This window comes from Hippopotamus amphibius, chromosome 7, assembly GCF_030028045.1.
Source record: "Hippopotamus amphibius kiboko isolate mHipAmp2 chromosome 7, mHipAmp2.hap2, whole genome shotgun sequence".
Lineage (NCBI taxonomy): Eukaryota > Metazoa > Chordata > Mammalia > Artiodactyla > Hippopotamidae > Hippopotamus > Hippopotamus amphibius.
In genome coordinates, this window is record NC_080192.1 from 129,093,580 (window position 1) to 129,112,988 (window position 19,409).

A 19,409-nucleotide genomic window follows, 5' to 3' on the forward strand; every position below is an offset into this window, starting at 1 on the left:
GGAAAAGGATAAGCAGGTAAAAGAAGTCAGTAATTTTGGGAGTGAGAGTGGTGACTGCAATATCTTTGAAAGAAGTTTTCTGAGGATGTGTGAGGTGATGAAACACACAACTGAAATAGATGCTAATGTGAATATATTTGAAGTGGTTAATTCCCAGAATGGCTAGTCCACATATTGAAATTATTTTGGTTTTGATCAATAGAGCAAACACAGCACGCAATATTTACATATTTATTTTACATCATTTACACCTCTTTTCTCCGAAGGACAGGATCAATGTTTTACCCTTTCAATGCCTCCCACTCAGTTGGTGCTCAATTATTAGTAAGTGAGTAAACAATGTACCTCTTACCTGGATTCTGGGAATCTCAACATATTCAAAACATAGTTAAGACCCTGTGTACATGTGAAAAAAATCTTCAAAGCATACAAAATAGTCACAAAATTCTATGAGTTACAGGTGATGCCAATTTTTTTGAGGAACCTGTTTACTCTCACTTAACAAAGTTGGTTCCCAGCATTTCCTTCACCATAGAAGTTTAAAAATAACAAGATGAGAGGAGGAAGAGGATGTGCTAAAGGCAGGCAGGCAGACAGCAGCAGAAGGTGGCACAATCTGCCTTACCATAAGGTGCCAAAAAGCAGTGAAAAACCAGACTCAAAGCACAGGGGCCTGGGCTCTCTTAGCTTAGGGGTTTACATCCTTCACTAGCGTATCAAAAGTCCTTGAAGGACACTGCCGTTTTGAGCCTTAAATAATGTTGAGAAAAATGATCCTTTGAGCCGTTAAAAAAAAAAAAAGTTTTGCTGTCCCTCATTTGACATATCCACTTTCATAAAGTTTGAAAAGGATCCTATCAAAACGGATATTAAAACAAAACAGCTGATGCTGAGATGGTAAACCTTGGTCATTCTCTCTTCCTTTGCCCAAGCTGTTTACCTAGCCTTTGATGCCCTCCCTTTTTTCTCCTAGGACCTCTCTCTTTTTCTTCCTTGCAGGCTGAACACAAATGCCACCTCTTCCAGGAACCCCTCCGCATCTTCCAAGCGGAAGTAATCTCTTCCTCCTCTGCCCTGCAACAGCATCGCACTGTGGCTTGGCTTTGCACGGGTCACCAGACCCGGTTGTTTACACGGCTGCTTTTCCACTCAGTTATGCTCTCCTGGAGACCAGGGACCGTGACGGTGACGCTGTACCCATACAGCACCTGGTACAGCGCTCCAGCGCTAGGCACGGAGTCGGTGCTCAGTAAACGCTAGCTGAGTTGAATTAATTTGGGAAAATCACTCAGGGCAGGGTCTCGTGCTCGAGGCGCGGATGAATGATTCACGGGGGTGGTTCTTTGCATTCTTTACCTTGTAGTCACGTCGGACCGAGCAGCCAGCTGGCGGGGCTCATACCTGTGGCGTTGAAACGCACCTCTGCAGCCGGCCGCCAGCTCTCGGGAAAAACCCGCAGGGGGCACGTTTCCCCCGCCCGCCCGGAACCCGGCCGCAGGGGGCGGGGCTCGAGGGGAACTCGGCCCGCCGGCCCGCCCCCTCCTCGGCGCGGCGGAAGCCCCGCCCCCGGCCGCGCGCTCGCGCAGGCGGCGCGTGCCCGCCCCCCGCCCCGCGCCCTGCCCCTCGCGCCCTCGCGCCCTCGCGCCCTCGCGCCCTCACGCCCTCGAGCCGTCGCGCCCTCGCACCCGGGGCGGGCTCGCTGCGCGTGCCGGGCGCCTCAGAACGTTCGCCGCGGGGGCGGCTCCGGGGCCTGAGCGGGTGCCGCCGCCGCCGCTGCCGCCGCCGCCTCAGCCGCGGGGGCCGGGCGGGAGGAGGCGGAGGAGGAGGCTGCGGCCGCCGGAGCCCTTCTCGACGCCCCCAGCTCCGGCCGGGAAGTGAGTACGGCGGGGGTTTGCGGCGGCCGCCGCAGGCTGCGGGAGAGGAGCGCGGTGCCGGAGCGTCGCGCCTGCGAGCAGCGGGAAGGAGCCCGCGCGGCGCCCGCACCTCGGGAGCCTGCGGGGGTGCAGGGCCGGGAGCGGCGGAGACGGCGCGGGGGAGCCGGGGCCGCTGCACGGCGCGCGCTGCGAGGGGAGACGGCGCCGCGCGCCCGGCCCTGCAGGGCGAGCGGAGGGGATGGAGCGGAGCTCCGGGCCGCCGCCGTCGGGCTCTGCGCCCCGGGCCGCAGAGGGGGCTCTGGGGTCCCGAGCGCGCTCTGGCTGCCGGGCGCGGAGCCGGGGTGCGGGCGCAGGGCTGATGCTGCCGGCGCCCGGCTCGCTGGGAGGCGGTTCTGCGTTAGGTGCTTAAGGGGGCGAAGGAGGCATGTCCTGGAAGAGGGCAGGTGAGGCAGGCAGGCCCTGGCAGAGGGAAGGGAATTTATTTCAGATCATCCCCAAACACTGTTTCCTGAGGCGCCTATCTGTGAACCTGTGCACCGAGGTCACCCTTTAAAGGAAAGTGTCCTCAGAGGAGCAAGGATGCAGCTAACGAATGCTTGCTGTTAAATTCCTGTGTCAGGCCTTGGGATTAGGAAGACCTTCCAGCAGTCTCAGCAAACGTTTATTGGTTAACTGCCTTGGGTAGGGAACCGTGGTCTGCACTGGAGCCACAAAATTGTGTAAAAACACAACCATCTTTTGCTATGTAGGTGCTGGCAGTTTGGTTGTAAAGGTATGTGTATGAAATACAAAGCAGCAGTGAATTTTGTCTCATTCACTTTAGTTCTCTTTTCCCCAGTATTGGGAAGTTGGAGCCATAAAATTGCTTGGTTTGGGGATTAGAGCAGGAGGGTCAAAAAAGCTTGTGGAAGGTATTTGGGAGAGTTTTGAAGGCACTTCTGCGTGACAAAGAGGGAGAAGGGAAAAGGAAATTGGAAAGAGAAAAGTTCTCTTTCTTCCCAAGTAGAATGAAGCTCCATGACTATTAACTGCTAAATCCTCAGTGACAAGAGCAGTGCCTGACCCACAACAGGCACTAAATACTTATGTATTGGATGAATGAATGAACCAAGCAAGGTTTTGCTCTGTTTTACACAGAGTGCTATTGATCAGTTTGGTGTTAGGCTGATGGACTTCCCATGTTCTTCAAGTTCTCTCTCTCTCTCTTTTTTTTTTTTTTTTGCCATGTAAGGTAACCCAGATTCTTAGATCTGGGCATTTAAAGCAATGGCTAAGGTGATGGAGTTGTCATATCTTTTGGCCATGCTGCCACTTTCACATCTTTATTGCATGTTGGCTGTCAGGAGCTCACTTCTTGGGCCGTTGCTTCACATCATCACATTCTGTCCCTTCTCTCTTCTGTCACTTGAGGAAGGAAAATACATTTGTCTAGAGAACACTTTTTCATTTTTATCTTGATTCTTGGGTCTTGGTTCTGCTGTAAGAGGATGTATCTCTGCTCTTCTGTAAGGGCTGGGATTCTGCCTTTTTTCTGCCTAGGTTGGATTTCTGGACTCTCAAGCTCCAGGCTGCTGTTTCAGTTGCCTGGGTTGCAGTGCCTGTTGGATTACTTTGTCTGCCAAATTAAAACTTGACCTTTTGTGAGTTCTGTGAGGATTTTTATTATACATAAGTGGAATTACCTTTGAAGGGGGTTGTGTAGTTAAGGTAGTGTTGGCAGGGCTTTTGAGTGTCCACTGTGTGTGAGAGACAAAATTTCTACTTAGGAAATCAGATTTAAAACCAACAGAATGCCAAGTTACCATTTATTTTATATCTTTAATATAAATCTCTCAGGACCTATGTTTCCTTGTATAAAAATAAAATATTAATTCAAATTTGGCATTGTGTAGTAAGCCTTTCAGAGTTAATTTCTCTTTAGTTTTAGGACTGTATACTTAGGAGTGCAGCCAGTGGGTGTCTACTAGTTCTTATTTTGGGGTGCCTAGGTTTGGGAGGCTTTGTTCTAGGTTTTCTCAGTATATTGTATTTTCTTTATTTATATATTTAATTTACATTTATTTCTAAATCAATTTTATTGATGTCTGCACAGATGTCCTGTGCAGGGTTGGTCGAGTTTGAAAAATGTATATACAGATCTTCCTCATCTTATGCTGGGGTTATGTCTGATAAACCCATCGTAAGTTGAAAGTATGGTAAGTTGAAAATGCATTTTATACAGTACAGCCAAGCTACTGAGCATCATAGCTTAGTCTAGCCTACCTTAAACGTGCTCAGAACACTTACATTAGCCTGTAGTTGGGCAAAATCATCTAACACAGTGCCTATTTTATAATAAAGTGTTGAATGTCTCATGCAGTTTATTGAGTACTGTACTGAAAGTGAAAAACAGAATGGTTGTAAGTATCTTGGTTGTTTGCCCTTGTGGTCATGTGGCAAGCAGGAGCTGTGTGTGGCTCATTGCCGCTGCCCATCCTCACGGGAGAGTATCGTACTGCATGTTGCTAGCCAGGGAAAGGATCGAAATTCAGATTTGAAGTACAGTTTTTACTGAATGTGTATTGCTTTCACACCATCGTCAAAAATCGTAAGTCAGACCTTTGTAAGTTGGGGACTGTCTATACTTTGTAACCACTGTCCTAATCAAGATATAGAAATTTTCATCACCCCAGAAACTCCCTCATGCTGGTTTGCAGTCAGTACCCCTCATCACCTGTCTGTTTCTAATTACACAAGCATCAGGGCTGTGGCATCTAGTGCAGGAAGTATACTGTCCCGTTTTAGGGGGTTCCATTCCCGTGGGAGTCCCTGTGAGTGGCAGCTCCTGGGGTTGTATAGTGCAGTCTGGGGCTCTGTACTGCAGCTCTGCAGATGGTTCACGAATGCACACTCTCTTAGAAAACGCTCAAACAGTGCAGACAGGACAAAAGGCCCTTTGACCCACTCCCTTTTCCACCGAAACCGCAGTTATCAATTTGTTGTGATCCTTCCAGACCTCTGTATGCATTTTCACATATATATAGGTAATACAGAAAAAAGTAGGGTTTCTCCCGACGCTCACATTCATGCTATGATACTGTGGACATTGGTCTGCAGCTTTTTCCTAACAGAATGCCTGAACTCTTTCCATAATGGAGCGTAGAGATCTACCTGATTCTTTGTGACTACTACACAATCCCATACATAGCATAATTGTACTGTAGTTTATTTAATCCTCTCCTCATTGATGACCATTAAAGCTGTTTGCCATTTCACCATTGCGGTGAGTGAAAAGTAGAATTGCTGGATCAAAGGGGTGCACGTTTTAAATTAATTGGTGGAGATTTAACTATGTTGCCACTTGTGGATCTGGTTCATTTATATTAAACGCTGAGTAGTGTTCAGTTGTAGAGTTAAATCACTGTTTATGTATCCTTCACTCACTGTGGGACAGTTAGGTTACTTTGGATGCTAATTCATTGGTGGAGTTTTGTGTTGCCATTGCATCCTGCCAGTCGATGCTTGTCTTTTCCCTTTGTTAACAATGTCTTTAGTTGTACAAGTTTTAAATTTTAATGTTATACTTATGAAAAATTTTCCATTAAATTAAAATAATTTGTTTTCTTGTCTGGTTTGAATAAATTTTCTCTACCCCAGGGTATGAATTATATATATACTGTACTTTCTTCTAAGTTAAAAAAAAGTTTTGCTTTCTGTGTGGTATTTCTATGTGGTATAATGAAGTGATGTGATTTTTTTTTTCCAATTTGAATAACCAGTTTTTCAGCACTTTTTCTCATTTTTTTAATTGTGGTAAAATATGCATGACATAAAATTTGCTATTTTAGCCATTTTTAATTGTACAGTTCTGTGGCATTAAGTACATTTACATTGTGGTATAACCATCACTATCCATTTCCAGAACATTTTTATCTTTCTCAACTGAAACTCTGTATCCATTAAACACTAATTCCCTATTTTTTTCTCCCTCTTGCCCTTGGAAGCCACCATTCTTTCTGTCTCTGTGAATTTGACAACTCTAGGTACCTCATATGAGTGGAATCGTGCAATAGTTGTCCTTTTGTTTCTGGCTTATTTCAGTTAGCATGTCTTCAGAGTTTATCTATATTGTAGCGTATGTCAGGATTTCCTTTTTTTTTTTTTGACCATGCTGCAAGGCTTGTGGAATCTTAGTTCCCCAACTAGGGATTGAACCCAGGCCCTCTGCAGTGAAAGCGCTGGGTCCTAACCACTGGAATTCCCAGGATTTCCTTATTTTTTAAGGCTGAATACTATTCTGTTGTACGCATTTATTATATTTGCTTATTCATTCATCCATCAATGGATACTATGATTGCTTCTCTTCTGGCTGTTTTGAATAATGCTGCTGTGAACATGGGTGTGCAAATATTTGTTCAAGTCTCTGCTTTCAATTCTTTTGTATGTATACCCAGAAGTGAAACTGTCCATGTTATTTAAAAAATTATGTTCATAACTGAATATGCCCAAAATGGGTGGATAGTACAGTGTGTTCCTATAGATGCCCTCTTCTTCATGGGCACTTTCCCATTATTGACATCTTGCATTAGTGTGGTACATTTGTTACAACTGATGAATATATATTGATACATTATTATTAACTTAAGTTCATGGTTTGCATTAGGCTTCTGCTCTTTGTATTGCACAGTTCTGTGGGTTTTGACAAATGCAGAATGTTATCACATGACATTTTATGTAATGTCATTGCAGTATCATACAGAATGATTTCATCATCCTAAAATCCCCTGTGTTCTACGCGTTCATTCCTCCCTCCCCCCTACTGAGCTCCTGATAATCATTGATCATTTTACTGTGTCTATAGTTTTGCCTTTTCCAGAATGTCTTATAGTTTGGATCATACAGTATCGTAGTATCCTTTCAGACTGGTCTGTTTCACTTAGCATTATGCCTTTAAGTTTCTTCTGTGTGTCTTTCCTTGGCTTGACAGCTCATTTCTTTTTATGGCTGAATAATATTTCATAGTATGAAAGTACCACAGTTTGTTTATCCATTCATCTGTTGAAGGACATCTTGGTTACTTCTAGTTTTTGGCAGTTGTGAATAAAAGCTTCTATAAATATTCATGTGCAGGTTTTTGTGTGGACATAGGTTTTCAGCTTTCTTAGGTAAATACCTAGGTGCGTGATTGCTAGTTCGTATGGTAGGGGTATGTTTAGCTTTGTAAGAAACTGCCTGTCTTCCAAAGTGGCTGTCCAGTTTTGGATTCCCAATAATTAAAAAAATGTATATCCTAGCACCCTAAATGTACTTAAAAAATATATCTTTTTCAGACTGTTCTGTAAAATTAAACTTCATCTGGTATGAATTTATATTCTAATTGTTGCTTTTGTTGGCTGTCTTTCTTAGCATTATACTTCTTTATATGCTTTGAAGTTTTGATTTGCAGACTCATTTGAGGGTGAGTACTTTTGATTTTGTTTCTCCTATTTTCGTGCTCACCCTTCTCTGTGTGGTGATACTTCAGTTGCTTCTATTGATTGACTGGACTCTAGTCAAGAAATCAGATATGATAATGGTCAGGGTCCTGCTCTTTGAGGTAATTGGGGTTACTTTAGATCCACTCACAGAGTGTGTGAATATCTTGGTTCAATTCCTGGTCATGAGGCTGTGTTTTTATCTTCTCACTTTTCAGAGCCCAGAGCACCATATAAACCATAGTTCTAGGCAGAGACGGGGCAGAGACGGACAGCGGTATTCTTTGGCTTCCTTTCTGCTCTAGCCTTATCCTTGACTTTAAGCAGTGAATCTGGCTCAGGTATCTCCTGTTTCTCCACCTCCTTCACTCTTTGTCATTGCTGCCCTGCAGGAAGTATACACCTGCTTCTAGACTTGAGTCCAGCAAGCCTGTAGCTTCAGTCCCGCTGGCAGTTTTGTGTATCTGTTCTGTTTCTGATCCAGGTGGAGGCTTATCTTGTTTATGAGTCATATTAGTAGCTTAAAAATATATTTAAAAATATCTGTTACTGTGTATTTGGAGCAGAGGGGAAGCACCAAAGTGTTTACTTATTGGGCTGCTTTGACTAGAAGACTTAATTAACCAGGCTTCTTCCTAAACTTTATACTGCTTATCCTGTGTGCTGTGTTATTGCAGTGCCTAGACCCTCCAGTGCAAAAGCTGAATAGCAGTGGTAATAAAGCGCATTTTCGTCTTTTTCCTGAATGGGAATGCTTCCAGTGTTTCACTGTTAGATATGATACTTACTGAAGGTTTCTGGTGGATGTCTTTTGTCAATTTTAGGACGTTTCCTTCTGTTCTTGGTTTATATTTTTATTGGGTGTTGAATTTTATTGAAGCCTTTTTGGCATTTGTTGAAATTATCATTTTCTCTTTAATATGTTAAGAACAGGACAGACCTTTCTGAGTTGTAGATAACAGAGAAACAGATATATTGTATATGGATTTACTTGTTAATGCATTTTTAACAACCAAAAAAAAAGAACTTTTGGGCTTCCTAGGTGGCACAGTGGTTGGGAATCTGCCTGCCAATGCAGGGGACATAAGTTCAATCCCTGCTCCAGGAAGATCTCACATGCCGCGGAGCAACTAAGCCCGTGCGCCAAAAAAAAAAAAAGAAAAAGATATAGACTATTTAAAAAAAAGAACTTTTAAGGAAAACATATTTTGATCTTGAATTTTTGTATATTAACAACATTATATATGTTATATAACATTATATATATAGATGCTATATATCACAGCATTTCAGTAGTAATTAGGTTTGGACTAAATATTTCTGTAACTAAGCCTCACTGTGATCAAATAGTGTACAGTAAAAAAAAAATGGGGGGAGGGTAACTTTTGGATCTCTCTAAGGACTTTTTCAGCACCTAACCATTCCAGCGTCTTCCTGGCTTCTTTTTCTAGGCTCTTTACTCCCTCCTTTTTTTTTTTTTTGGCACACGGGCTTAGTTGCTCCATGGCATGTGGGATCTTCCTGGAGCTGGGATCGAACCCGTGACCTCTGCATTGGCAGGCAGATTCTTAACCACTGCGCCACCTAGGAAGCCCACTCCCTCCTTTTAATTTTTATCTCTGCTTCCTCTGTCTCCTCTTGCCAGAGAGAGACTTTCTTCTGCAAGTAATAACAACTGTTATTTATTGTGAGGCTACTGTATGTCAAGAGATTTGCATAGATAATGGATACACTTTAATCTTTACAGCTGTGGAAGCTAGGTGTGTTATCTCCAGTGTTTGGGTGAGGAAATTGAGCTCAGATAAGTCAAAACTTGTTTAGGTCCACACAGCTAATCAGTAACAGGAGTGATATCTGAACCAGGTCTGACTTCAAAGCCCATATTCTTTCTACATGCTGTCCCTAAGCAAGACTTTTGTGTTCCCAGTTCCACTTGGGTTTTGGTTTTTGGCTTACCCCTGTGTTTCCTGAGCATGGTGATATGACCACTTTGTGTCTCCAGTATGATTTCCGTGAAGGACTTTTCCTTTAGTCAGGTACTTCATTGCTTTTTACCAGTGTGATGTTTTATATGTTCTTGAGCAGTTTCTTATAATGACTAAACCTTTTTTAACTGCACAAACAAAAATAGAATAAATAGTGTCATGGTTAAGCATGTGGGCTCCGGAGTAAACTGTTTTGCTTGGGCCTTGAGTTTATTTTCCTTTAACTTTTTAAATATCGTGAAATATTGGCCCTCAAAGAGGTATAGAGAATAAAAATAGTGAATACCTGTGTACACACCACTTAAGAAAGTAGGTTTCTTTTAGAGTTGCACCCCACTCCTTCCCAATTGTATCCTCCTTCCCTTCTGAGGGAATCACTATTCTGCATTTGATGCTCTTCATTCCTGTACATATTTTCATACTTTGATTACATATGTAAATAGCCCTAAGTTGTATATTATTGTTTTGCATTAAAAAACCCTTTATATTAATAGTATTAATTATATCCTTTTATAACTTTTTTTCTCTCAATATTGTGAGACTCATCCATATGGATATATGTAGCTCTAGTGCATTCACTGTTTGACTGAGTAGGATCCTGTTATTGGGCTGTATCACAGTTTACTTTTATGTTTTCCTGTGGATTGACAATTAGTGTGTTATGATTTTTTTGTTCGTTTTTTTCTGTTACAAATAATGCTGCTATAAATATTCTTGTCACATCTCTGTGCACACGTGCGTGTCTTTTAGAGAGTATAGCAGGAGTAAACCACTGGTATGTGTGCCATGTGCATCTTCAACTTTCATGGGTATTGCTAAGTTCCACTCTGAAATGGTTTCCCAGTTAACATTCACACCAGCGATGTGTGGCTTCTCTTCCTTCCTTGCCTTGTCAACCATTGGTGTTTTAGGCTTTATAATTTTTGCAAGTCTGCTTGGATGTACCATGCAATCTTATTTGAATATATTTTTTTTAATATTAATCTTATATGTTTTTCTGATTACTAGTGAGTTTGAACATTGCTTCATGTTTTTGTTAGTCTCACATTTTCCTCTTCTGTGATTTGCTGGTTTTCGTCAGTTACCTATTCTTTTGTTGTGTTGTTTGTCTTCTTCATATTGATTTATAATTTTAAAATACATTTTGGATGCTAATATTTCATATAGATGGATTCAGATTTCTTTTTCCAGTTTGTGGCTTCTCTTTTAAAACTTAAAAAATAAATAGGATCTTTTGGTGCACCAAAGTTTTAGAGTTGTGGTTTTAATTTATTGTTTATGCAATCTTCCATATAGACCACAGGCAGAAAAGTTATCCCAGTGTCTTCACATATAGAAAGGTGGTGTAATGGACCAGGAGTTAGGGGTTCTGGGTTTCTATGTCCATTTCTTTATTTTGAAGTAGGACTATAGTGTGAGACTAGACATTTATTTATTTGGATGTGCGAAATATGAGACCTGGGTTAGGTTATTTCTAAGCCCTCACGTTCTTATCCTCTGTTGCTTTGCTTGTGGTTTTTGTAACTTGTAATTAATTGTTACTACCAACATGTTAACTGAAATTAAAGACATGAGAACTTAGAGATGAAATTTTATTAACATTCAGGATTTTGATGTGAAAGCTGCACGCTGTGTTTGTGATCAAAAAGAAGTACAGTTGGTGGGAATGTAAATTGATACAGCCACTATGGAAAACAGTATGGAAGTTCCTTAAAAAACTAAAAATAGAACTACCATATGACTCAGCAATCCCACTCCTGGGCATATACCCTGAAAAAACCATAATCCAAAAAGAAACATGTACCACATTGCAGCACTATTTACGATAGCCAGGACATGGAAGCAACCTAAATGCCCATCAACAGATGAATGGATAAAGAAGATGTGGCACATATATACAATGGAATATTGTGCAGCCATGAAAAGGAATGAAACTGAGTTATTTGTAGTGAGGTGGTTGGACCTAGAGACTGTCATACAGAGTGAAGTAAGCCAGAAAGAGAAAAACAAATACCATTTGCTAACATATATATGGAATCTAAAAAAAAAATGGTACTGATGAACCCAGTGACAGGGCAAGAATAAAGATGCAGATGTAGAGAGTGGACTTGAGGACACAGGGGTGGGGGGGGAGGCAAAGGGGAAACTGGGACGAAGTGAGAGAGTAGCATTGACGTATATACACTACCAAATGTAAAATAGATAGCTAGTGGGAAGCTGTTGCATAACACAGGGAGATCAACGGGATCATGGGTGATGCCTTAGAGGGCCAGGGCAGGGAGGGTGGGAGGGAGTCGTGGGAGGGCGGGGATATGGGAATATGTGTATAAATACAGCTGATTCACTTTGTTGTACAGCAAAAACTGGCACAAGTGTATAATGCAATTATATTCCAATAAAGAGCTTAAAAAATAAAAAATAAAAAAAAGAAATACAAATAATTTGATTTAGGTTGGAACACATTTAATTGGTCTTTTTTTTTTCACTAATCCCAAAGTCGTTTGCTTTTTTTCTTTTTCTTTTCTTTTCTTTTTTTTTTTGGCTGCACCACATCATGTCGGATCTTAGTTCCCTGACCATGGATTGAACCCGTGCCCCCTGCAGTGGAAGCTTGGAGTCCTAACCACTGGACCACCAGGGAATTCCCTGCCAAAGTCATTTGAAAAAGTAATTCTTATATATATGTATTTTAAAAAAACCTTTAGGGTTTTTTTTTTTAACTCTGACTATAGAAATGACTCACAGGGATACTGTTTTTTTTCTGAAATATGACTGTGAAAACTAAAGCATTGTGTGTCGTTTCAAGAATGTACCCTTTTCTTTATTGTTCATATGCTTTTAATATCTCCTTATTAGATAAGTAATTTAGTATCTTTGCTTAAAACTAAAATTTCCTCTTTATGAACTAAGCAGCCCATGGCAGGTTTTAGGAAAAAATATCAGGTTTGTTTTTAGCAGACTTAGAGGTGTCTGTTTCACCTTTTTGTGCCTTACTTTCCACCAATTTTCTTTTTCTTTCTTTCCTCTTTTTTTTTTTGGCTGTGACCTGCGGCTTACAGTATCTCAGTTCCTGGACCAGGGATTAAACCCAGGCCCTGGCAGTGAAAGCGCTGAGTTCCAACCGCTAGACCACCAAGGAATTCCCGCCCCAGTTTTCTTATATTCTGTTCTCTGATTCCTTGGGCACACTGCATTTCTACCTCTTTACCGCCTTTCAATTTTGTTAAAACCCTTTTTCTATTCCAAATTTAAAATGTTGCAAATGATTGATAACAAAGTATTTACTATTCTTCCAACTCTTTTTATACTTTTAAATAAACCAGAAGAACTGTAAATTAAGAAAAAGGAGTCTTGCCAATAGAATTCTAGTCTAGGCATCATTCAAGAGGGTAGTTACATAATAATGTCAATAATAATAATAATAGTAATAATAGCATCTAACATTTATTAGGCTTTTATTTTGTGCCAGGCATTGTGCTAAATGCTTTACATAATTTATTTAACGGTTACCACAGGGAATTCCTGGTTAGGACTCTGTGTTTCCACTGCAGAGGGCCCAGGTTAGATCCCTGGTCTGGGAACTAAGATCCGGCAAGCTGTGAGGTGTGGCCAAAAAAACAAACAAACAGATATAAGCCCTGGGAGGTTATATTTGCTACTCAGAGCTCTGTGTAGTAATGGAGCGCAGTCATTGAATGTTTTTATTGAAACTTAGAGAACTTTTTCAAATTTGTAAAAACAGACCAAACCAAATGCAAAAATCCCAATCTCTAGGGCTTTACAAACATTTACTTTCCCTGGCTTTTTTTTTTTTTTTTTTTTAATCTGAAAGAGAAAAGGAAAGAAGTATTAGGGGAAGGATAGTTGAGAATTTTCCTTAAATAATCAAGGGAAGTTAGTTCTCTTTTAGGGAAGTTTGATTAGTTCCGGTTAGGAGCTTGTTAGTGACAAGCTCAGCAGCCTCTGACTTCTTAATTAAAGGAGCGTCCAGAGAAAAACTGACAGGAGTTTTGCTGAGAGACAGTGAGCTTACATAAGAAGTTTTGATACCTAGATGCTCTGAAGTAACTAAGAGCCGGAAGTTATGAGGTTAGCAAAAAGATTCAAGAGAAGTGAAGAATACTTAACACTTAGGGGCTGTGTAGAGACTCTCTGGAAACATTTCTAGAGCCTGCTTTTTTTCCTTTAGTCTTTTACTGTGGGATTTACTGAACTTCTGCCTGCAGACTTAGTCTAGCTCTGGATCACATTGCTTCCCTCACAGGCTAATGAGGGTTCACTACCCTCCAGACCCAGTTTAACTGTGACCTAAGGTTGGCCCAGCACCGGGGCTTGGGGACCTAGAGTCTTTCCTCAGTCCTGGAGTCCTCGTGTTTGCCCTGGAGGGGGCGATGTGGCACAATGGAAAGAGAGCAGTCTTCCTTGTCAAATTGGTCGCCTCCTCCACAAATTACTAGCTCTGTAATGTTCGGCCAAGTTAAGCAACCACTTAGGCTCTGAATATCCTCATCTGGTTCTGCAGTGCCATTCACGTTCCATACTTTGCCCCTCAAGCATAGCACAGTGTCATCTTTTCATTCTAGTTTTTTTAAAGAGTAGGAGGCATGCAGAATGACCTTCTAGGCAGGGTAAATAACAAGAAAAAAATGGCCAGTTAACTTTACTAATATTTAAATCATAGGTTGACACTACGCCGTCTGTATGTCTGATGATATGTATCAGGTACAGAAAGCAAGGTAACCTGAGAGGAGGATTGTGGGAACACCACAACCTGGAGGCGCCGACAGCGTGAACATCCTTATTTGTTTGCTTACATTCTGTTAGGACATATTACAGTTTAACGTCTGCCTGGTTGAGGGGTCTTTCAGATTGTATTATCTGATTTGCATGAAATGAACCTTGCCGAATGAATAAACAAAGGCCTTAAAAAGATTCCTGTAAAGAATCTGCAGATTGAAGTTTCATATTCAACTGAAGGCTGAAGTGCTAATGCAAGGACACATGAACAGCAGGAAACAGGCAGAGCTGGTACTTCTATTTATGTTATGAGCCTCTTTTCAGTCAGATGCAAAGTACAAAACAATAATGATCTAAGCAGATTGAAGAGGAATCAGTTAAATAAAAACCTTAAAATTGTTAAAAATGCTATTTGATATATGGGTTTATATATACCATTGAGCATATTGTGCCTTAAGGTATGTGCTTAATGACAGTATGAGGCTAATATGATCAGTTGAGATATTTTAAAACTAAGCATTCAGAATATGAAGACAAACTTACTGAGCTTTTTTCAGTGATGATTATAGTTGTGTGCTAATTATAATATCTTAAAATTTTATTAACTTGATATATTTTTAGAGGTTTCTTTGGAGATTTCTTACTTTAGGGATAAAAGACAAAAAGCCATAAGTGTTTCTTCTTTCTGTTTTAGTAAAACTGGCTGAAATAATACATAGACAAATTAACAATTTTAGTTTGGTGACAAACTGAAAATTCATCCTTTGTTGGCAGATACTGTCGGGATACTCATAGAAGACATTGCTGAGGCTTTGAAGTAATAAATGTTATACCAAATTATAGAGTTTGTGAGTGTTCCTGTATATTTGGATAAAAGTTCGGAGGTTATAGTCTTTGGTATAGTCCATTTTAATAATAAAATATATGGAGACCTGCCTCTTTAACCCTCCAAACCTCTAAAGGAAAGGTTTACCAGAGAATATACTCTAATGACTTAAAATTTTGTTATGAAGTAGGATATATAAAGCATAAAGAAAAATACAGTGTACCCAGAATCCAACCTAATAAATAAATTGTAGCTAATGGAATTGGTATCCCTCTGCAGTCACATTTTTCTGCTTCCATCTCCAGAGGAATTTGCTTTTCTCAATTTGGTGATGCATGTTTTATATGCAGTGTAAAGAATTTGTATTTTGTCGTTATTGAGTGGGTTGTTCCACAAATGTCAGTTAGATCTAGTTGGCTGATGTTGAAGTTTAGTCCTTAAATATTCATCTGGACTTTCTACGTGTATCGATCATAGAAGGTTGAAGTCTCCAAGTATAAGTGTGGATTTGTCTATTTCTCCTTTCAGTTCTATCAATTTTTTGCTTAGCATATTTTGAAGCACTATGGTTAGGTACGTAGACAGGATTGTTATGTCTTATTAAAGAATTCTATATGTTACAGGCCCAACAATACAATTTTATACATATTGTTTTATCTGCGAGGGTGTCAACAGTTATCCACACTCCGGTTATATTAAAACTTCTGTAAATTCTACAGCCAGCGTGGGGATAATTGTTGACTCACCCTCATATATTGTATTAAAAAGCAATTGCTTTTTAAATTAGTTAAGAGAATAAAGGAAAAGTAATATGTAATTATACTGTCTTTAAAAAAATAAACTATTTTTTAGAACAGTTTTACTGAAAAATTGAACAATAATAGTTCCTACACCTATTCCCTCTGTTATTAGCATCTTATATTAGTATGGTTCATTTGTTGCAGTTAATGAACCAATGATGATACATTATTATTAACTAAAATCCATACTTTATTCAGATTTCCTTAGTGTTTACCTAATGGCCTTTTCTGTTCCAGAATCCCATCTGGGCTACCACATTACATTTAGTTGTCATGTCTCCTTAGACTTCTGTTGGATTTGTCAAACTACTCTGGTCAAGTTTTTGTTGAAACTTGACAGTTTTGAGGAGTATTGGTGAGGTATTTTGTAGATTTTCCGTCAATTGAGATTTGCCTCATGTTTTCCTCCTGATTAGAGTGGGTCTCTGGGTTTTGGGGAGGAAGACCACAGAGGTAAAATGCCATTTTCATCACATTGTGTCGAGGTACATACCGGCAACATGAATTATCACTGTTGATGTTGTACTTGGTCACCTGGCTGAGGTAGCATTTATCAGGTTTCTCCACTGTCAAGTTATTTCCCCCTCCCCCTTTACCTCTTTGAAAGGTAGTCACTGTGTGCAGCTCACAGTTAAGGAGGGGGCGGTTATGTTCCACCTTCTTCAGGGCAGGTGTCCATATAAATTATTTGGAATTTTTCTTTACAGAGTATTTGTCGATTCTTCATTTGTTAATTTATTCACTCATTTGTATCAGTATCAACTTAAGGATACTTAATGCTACTTTATTTTGTTGCTGAAATTTTTCCACCTTTGGCCATTGGGAGCTCTTTCATTTGGCTTTTGTGTCCCTTTGATATACCCTTGTTATATGGTTTTTTCCTCCCATATCTTCTTTACTTTCTACATTACAAGGTGCTTCAGGCTCATCTTGTATATTTCCTGGCTCAGCCATTTCTCCAAGGAGCCCTGCGTCCTTTTATTGAAGAATGATATTATGGACAAAAATTGGGCACTGAATGTGCTGATTGCTTTGGGATACTATTGTTGCTAGGCCCTCTCAGTTGACAGCCAGGAGATGTATATGTATATACTAACGCATGTATACACACATACCTACAAATGCTTTTATATGTAACTATCCATGTATCTACATTGAATTAACCATGAACTTATACTGATGTCTCCAATCATAATCCATTCCATTACCACCTGGATCATTCTGGCTTTCCACCTTGCTTATCTGTAACCTCACACTCCGCCATCTGCCGTATGTTTACTTAATTGTTCAATTATGCATACATGCGTTGCAGCATTACAATTGTTAACCCATAACCTGTGTGAAACCAGAGTACAGTACTTACATATATTTTATTTTGCCTTTAGTCTTAACAGACTCCATTCACTTCCAGAGTTGCTTGGGTTACTATACTTATCCCCCCTACCCTGTTCAGTGAGGTTGTTTCATATTATTTATAATACAGTTAGGTTGTTTTGTCATATTGTCCTTTTCATTCTGGGATTCTCTGACTTCCTAAAGGATTAAAAAAGTTTTTTTGTTTTTTGTCTTTTTTTTTTTTTTTTTTTACATACATTAAGGTTCACTCTGTGTTGTAAATTGCTTTTGGTTTTCACAAATGCGTAGTGTCAGTGTCCACCATTACAGTATCATACAGAAGTTTCATCACCCTAAAAATTCCCCTGTGTTTCACCTATTCGTTCCTCTTCCCTTCTTCCTAAATCTCTGGCAACCATAATCTCTGATTATTTTACCATTTGTACAGTTTTGTTTTTTTCTAGAAGGTCATAAAATTGGAATCATAATATGTAGCCTTTTCAGACTGGCTGTTTTCACTTAGTAATATGCATTTAAGCTTCATGTCTTTTCATGGCTTGATAGTTTATTTATTGCTGCTGAACAATATTCCATTTATGAAAGTAGTAGTTTATCTGTTCACCTATTGAAGGGCATCTTGGTTGCTTTCAGTATTTGGCAGTTGTGAATAAAGCTGGTATAAACATTTGGGTGCAGGTTTTGTGTGAATATACATTTTCCATTCAGTTGGTTAAATACCTAGTGCAATTGTTGAATCGTATGAGAAGACTATGATTAGTTTTGTAAGAGACTACAAAACTGTCTTCCAACTTCCAAAACTGTCTTGTGTGCATTCCCACTAGCAATGGATGAGAGTTCCTGTTGCTCTACATTCTTGTCATCATTTGCTATTGGCAGTATTTTGGATTTTAGCCATTCTAATAGGTGTATAGTGGTATCTCGTTGTTTTACTTTGTAATTTCCTAATGACAAATGCCGTTGAACATCTTTTCATATGCTTACCATCTGTATAACTTCTTTGGTAAGGTATCTGTTCAGATCTTTTGATGATTTTTAAATTGGGCTGTTTTCTTGTTGTTAATTTTTAAGAGTTCTTTTCATAATTTGAATACAAGTTCTTCATCAGATATGTGTTTTGAAAATATTTCTTTCACTCTGGGGCTTGTCTTTTCGTTCTGTTAATAGTATCTTTTGCAGAGCAGTTAATTTTGATAAGATCCAACTTATCAATTTTTCCTTTCATGGATCATGCTTTTGGTGTTGTATGTAAAAACTCATTTATTCAATTTGGCCTTGGGCTTAGGTCATGAAAAAACCTTTTCTAGGAACCAGCAGTTTCAGCTCCTTTCACATTGAAGCAACTTTGCTTACATTCTCATAGCTAGGACTCTGGTCTTCTTTCATTTTGTAGACTAAAGCTGTCCTCTGGTTCTTCTTTTTTCAAATTTTGCTTTAAAGATGTTTATTGTTGCGTTGTTCATAGTAGTAGATAGTTGGAAATAATTGTCAGCAGTCAAGGCTTGGATGAATGATTGTGATAAAATTTCATTCTATCATTCAAAATTATGATTTTGAAGAGTACAGAAAACATGAAAGTTTTTCAAATATATTGTTAAAATTGTCCCCCAGCTTTATTGAGGTATAATTGACAAATAAAGTTGTATATATTTAAAGTGTACAACATAATTTGATAAATGTATACATTGTGCAGTGATTACTGCAGTTAATTAGCTAGTCCTTTTTTTGTGTGTGGTGATGGTGGTTTAAGATCTACTCTCTTAGCAAATTTCAAATATACAATAGAGTATTATCAAGTATAGTCACCATGCTGTACATTTGATCCCCAGAATTTACTCATCTTATAACTGAAAGTTTGTATCCTTTGTGTCTTCCCATTTCCCTTACCCTGCCTCTGGCAACTAGCAATCTACTCTGCTTCTATGATGAGTTTGACTTTTTTTGGTATTATTAGATTCCACATATGAGTGAGATTATATATGAATCGTATTTGTCTTTGTCTGGGTTGTTTCACTTTGTGTTCTGATTTTTTTAAATTGGGTGGAATGAGGCTCCTAAGTAGGGTGATTAGGATCTGCTGAAGATCAAACATGTTTGAATAAATGTATCTAGTGGATTTCTCTGAATGTTCACAGGATGAACTACAGGAAGAAGGGGTTGCAGAGTCCTGAGATCACAGCGTCATAGAATTTTATTTGTGCCTTCATGTGGACAAAGATTTTGGCAGTTGAAATGGGAAAAAGGGGTGGATTTGAGAGTGATTGTGAGGAAGGAAATGGCAGTGTTTGAAATCAGAGTTAGTATGTGAAGTGAATGATAAGAAGGTGTTGGTTACTTCTAGATTATGAGGCTCAGAAAAGGCAAAGTGCCAAGAGTCCAAG

General features: G+C 39.7%; 1 protein-coding gene across 14 annotated transcripts in view; it reads left to right on the forward strand.

The window, feature by feature from the left end:
* The first annotated feature begins 1,673 nt into the window (after positions 1 to 1,673).
* DTNB (dystrobrevin beta) overlaps positions 1,674 to 19,409 on the forward strand; it is a 228,707-nt gene continuing 210,971 nt past the window's right edge. For all 14 annotated transcript variants that reach the window (XR_009054650.1, XR_009054651.1, XM_057741417.1 and 11 more), the window contains exon 1: positions 1,674 to 1,874. The gene's annotated coding sequence lies outside the window, so the exon portion shown is untranslated. The remainder of the gene's footprint in view (positions 1,875 to 19,409) is intronic.